Here is a 5,266-nt window from a genome sequence, read left to right on the forward strand (position 1 = left end):
TGGGGTTTCCTCTGTGATGTGTAACACATCTTTCATTGCTATAATCATGTAGCGGATGGCTTTAGCCATTTTAGGCTGTAACTTTGCATCATCGCCATCGACACTGGAGTCAGAATCCGTGTCGATATCTGTGTCAACAATTTGGGATAGTGGGCGCTTCTGAGACCCTGACGGCCTCTGCGCTGTAGGATCAGGCATGGGTTGAGACCCTGACTGTCCCAAGGCTTCAGCTTTATCCAACCTTTTATGCAAGGAATTAACATTATCATTTAAAACCTTCCACATATCCATCCAATCAGGTGTCGGCGCCGTCGGCGGCGACCCCACATTCATTTGTACCCGCTCTGTTTCAACATAGCCTTCCTCGTCAAACATGCCGACACAAGCGTACCGACACACCACACACACAGGGGATGCTCTATTTGAAGACAGTTCCCCCACAAGGCCTTTTGGAGAGACAGAGAGAGAGTATGCCAGCACACACCCCAGCGCTATATTACCCAGGAGTCACACAGTAACTTAGTGTTAACCCAGTAGCTGCTGTATATACTGTTTTTGCGCCAAATTTGTGTGCCCCCCCTCTCTTTTTACCCTCTTTCTACCGTGATTCTGCAGGGGAGAGCCTGGGGAGCTTCCTCTCAGCGGAGCTGTGGAGAGAAAATGGCGCTGGTGAGTGCTGAGAAAGAAGCCCCACCCCCTCAGCGGCAGGCTTCTGTCCCGCGTTTTGTGTAAAAATAATGGCGGAGGCTCATGCATATATACAGTGCCCAACTGTATATATGCTGCTCTTGCCAAGAGGTACCTAATTGCTGCCCAGGGCGCCCCCCCCCTGCGCCCTGCACCCTACAGTGACCGGAGTGTGTGGGTTTAGTGTGTGCGCTACCTCATATGAAGACTGGAGTCTTCTGCCGCCGATTTCGAAGTCTTCTTGCTTCTCACGCCGGCTTCTGTCTTCTGGCTCTGCGAGAGGGACGGCGGCGCGGCTCCGGGATCGGACGACCAAGGGTGCGTTCCTGTGTACGATCCCTCTGGAGCTAATGGTGTCCAGTAGCCTAAGAAGCAGGACCTATCTTCTAGTGAGTAGGGCTGCTTCTCTCCCCTCAGTCCCACGTAGCAGAGAGTCTGTTGCCAGCAGATCTCTCTGAAAATAAAAAATCCTAACAAAATACTTTCTTTTTTAGCAAGCTCAGGAGAGCTCACTAAGGTGCACCCAGCTCGTCCGGGCACAGATTCAAACTGAGGTCTGGAGGAGGGACGTAGAGGGAGGAGCCAGTGCACACCAGTATCCTAATTCTTTCTTAAAGTGCCCTGTCTCCTGCAGAGCCCATCTATTCCCCATGGTCCTTACGGAGTCCCCAGCATCCACTAGGACATTAGAGAAAATATATTAAATCTTCTAAAGAGTGGACAAGTGAAGCCATTACCCATAGTAACCAATCAACTTCCACCTAGCATTATTAACTACATTCTCTAAAATGATCAGCAGAAGCGGATTGTTAAGGGCCCTACACATTGACCGATCCGCCGCCGAGCTGCCTGGCGGGGGGAGTGAAGTTTCTTCACTCCCCCTGTCACCCGGCTCCATTGAAGTGCAGGCAAATATGGACGAGATCGTCCATATTGGCCTGCATGCAGAGGCGACGGGGCTCCAGCGATGAACGAGAGCGGGGCCATGCATCGTTCATCGCTGGTGACTCCACACTCAAAGATATGAACGTTATCTCGTTCAATAATGAGCGAGATCGTTCATATATTTGAGGAATATCGGCCAGCCTAATAGCTATGGGCAACTTTTCCACTCTTTAGAAAGTTTGATACATTTCTCCTTTGGAGGCAAGTTTGCTAAGTGTTGGATATGCTGACAACTAGAATTATACCAGCACCAACGATGGATTGCAGTGTAAAAAAAACCCCAGCATGAACTGTGCATTGGTTTTTATTTGCACATTCTGATACTGTATTGTCTTAGTAACAGACCTGCTTGCATGAGCTTTTTATTAACCACTGATTTACTGTTTTATTATATGCTTGCTTATTTTACTAAAGAAACACAGCATAGAAAATTGTTTTAAATACACAAGCTAATATTAAAGGATTATTGTTTATATCTATTTGATGTGGTAACATAGTTTGAGCCTGTGTGTACATTTTTCCATCTAATGGATAGCAGACCAACTTACTTTTTTTTTATAACGTTGTCCAAATATATAACAATCCCAAGCACAGTGAAAATGGTGCTGTTTTTTATACTTTGGTTTTGAAGTCTAGCAAGCTTCTTTATCACTTGCAGCTGGTGATTTGTTTCTTGCATATTGATATTCATATAGGTAGGGCTGAGAACAGAGAGAGTGATCATTGCGATCTCCCTCCCTCTTTTTGTATCTGCTGCATAGCAAATGCAGGGTTTCTAGTCTGAAGCTGGGTACATACTTGAGCGATGGCCATTCGTTCAGACATAGAATGCCTGTCAGCCCAGACTGTCCATACACACTGGAACAATGTTAATGAAGCTGTAACAATTATGTTCCATCCTTCATTAGCATACTACAGGACACTAGTAATATTGTCAGGTTTGATGTGCAGCACATCAAAACCCAACAATGTCGCTAGCAACCAGGCACCCGCATATCGGGCATACACACTGCCTGATATGCGCCGCTGTGAGTGATAGATTTGTCCTATCTGCAATATCGGACTACAACGCACAGTGTGTACCCAGACTAAAAAATAAAAAAAAATACTGAGCTGACACTCTAAACTCTGTATTTTCAGCAGTTTGCCATCAGATTTGGCTTTTGTAAAATCAAAGTATTGCAAACCGGAAATCCACCAAACACACAAACCAGACGCTTAGTAAATGTACCCCTTGGTGTTGTAACACCTCCTCATTATTCTCTCAGTTGTTAAACTGTTTGCGTCATCTGTGCAATAATATCTTCCAACTGTCGAGGCAGCCGATTTTATTCTGCTGGGCATTACATATAGGGGAGAATTAAATTAGCCATGGGACTTACAGTGCTCTTTTGCTAATGGGTTAAGTGCCCGGAGCTATTCAATTAAACACTGTGGCTAAAGGTACCCATTTATCATTGATCGCATTTGCAATGCGATCTGGGCGCGATGTTAGCACCCATGAGTGCGTTGCAGAATACATCGGACAGATATATCATTGGGCACTAGCAGGGACAGGGGCGGTTTCGAAAGAAGCCCGTCCTTGCAATGTGCCGAGTGTAGTGCCGGGGCTGCTGTGCATGCGTGGTTCACGCTTACCGCACATGCACAGCGGCCACTTCTGGGGAAACCCTCTGCCGGCTACAAATGCGAAATGTAGCCCATAGGTTACAATGGGCTACCGCCATCTTCAGATGGCAGTAACTGCGGGGGCCAATAATGGGAATACTTTGCATTACGGATATTGATAAATCTATAGCAGTATCACATCCCCCATAGAAACATAGGTGATGCAGCTGCCAGCGAGAATGGAGGGATAGTAGCAGTTATCGTGCCCAAGCGTTTTTAGGGAGGGTGTGTGACGTCCGCTCCGACCCCAAACAGCCCGTTCTGAGCGCACTGGACGAGTAAGACCTGGGCTGCACACACGTTAAAACCAGCCACTGGTGAGTGAGGTGCAAACGGATTTGCAGCTCCCCGCTGACTGAGGGGGTTTTTAGCAGCTCAGCGTACACATGCAAATCGCACTTACACAGCGAATATACACTCCCCTTGGGCGGCGACTATGTGATCGCAGGGCTAAAATTCTAGCAGCCTAGCAATCAGATCTAAATGACCCCCTTAATGCGGATTTCTTTGCATCCTCCAGAGGGGAGGCAGTCAATTGACCGCTGGACGGGATCCTGGCAGTCAATACACAGACACCGGAATCCCGACACCAGCTGAAATGGCGGCGGTTGGAGTCCCGCCTGCTGGCTGATTCCCCCACTTGGGTGCTGGTCCACGCCACCACCTGAGGAGGAATAGAACCGGGCCCGAAGCATGGCGAACCCAGCGAGCCGTGAGGGGACACGCTGCGCTCGCCTCTCCTGACAGCCGGCAACCCAACCACCAGGATCTCATACTGGTCCCCTCCAGAGGTGTGAAATAAAAATAAAAAAATAATCTGTGTTAAGTGCCCACTAATGGAAAAAATCATGTTGCACTGTGGGAAGGGGGTAGCAGATGTAACATGTGCAGATATTTAGATTTGGGTGGTGTGTGTTCAAATTGAAATCCAAACTGCAGTGTAAAAATAAAAGCAGCCGGTATCTACCATGTACGGAAACCATATAACCCACCCAAATCTAAATCTCTGCAAATTTTACATCTGCCCCACTTGCAGTGCAACATGGTTTTGCCATTTTGCTTTTTGAATAAGTGTGGACAGCAATTTAAATAGCTCCAGGCTCTTAAACTGGGAGCTAAAATACTGAGGTAAGTCAGCAGCTAATTGAGGGCCCATCATTGAATACAGTGTCTCTCTTTTTAGGCAAAAAATGCCACACCTAGAGCATAGTAATCTTCTTTACAAATAGGTTTAAAACCACACAGAAAAAAAGAATAAGATGTAATCAGTCCATGGGGATCAGGTTCAGGGTTTATTCAGTACGCTGGCTTAATCGGTGCCGACAGTTTCTAAGGACTGCAGAACTCTGAGAAACAGTTTAGCTTTGTGGTGAGCCTGATCAATTTATCCCGAGCGCTTAACCCCTTTACTGCCGCCCCACACAAGGTAAAATGTGAAGGCAGTATAGAATTGCATCACAAAATCGCCACTGACCTATGCAACAGAGTTTTCACAGTGCTATTGCCTTCAACAGGACTTTCGCCCATTTCCTTTGCTGGTCATTCAGCTTTATTTTCCTTTCCGTATATTTAAAGCTATATTATTACGGCTAGCAATGTGATTAGTTGCAGTAACAGCTACTCAATAAATGTAGTTAAAGCGGACATGCTACAATCCTGTACTACTTCCACATTTTACCTTGTGTGGGGCAGCAACCTCTCCTCAAGAGACCATTACCAACAGCAGCACCTTCAATCAAAGAGCTACCACTTCTGTCAGTGCCCGTGGTTTCAGTGATAAATACACTGAATAACAGACATTATTAATAATGCATCAGGCACCCCATACACCCTGCCATCCTAGGCAAGTGCCTAGTGGTAGAACTGGTCCTGGACATGCATTATAATAAAACCATAGCAATTTCTATTCTTCCTGCACAATCTGACAAGTCACAAAACATAGCACATTAAACACGCAAGACAGAAA

Source organism: Pseudophryne corroboree, chromosome 1, assembly GCF_028390025.1.
Source record: "Pseudophryne corroboree isolate aPseCor3 chromosome 1, aPseCor3.hap2, whole genome shotgun sequence".
NCBI classification, from domain to species: Eukaryota; Metazoa; Chordata; class Amphibia; order Anura; family Myobatrachidae; genus Pseudophryne; species Pseudophryne corroboree.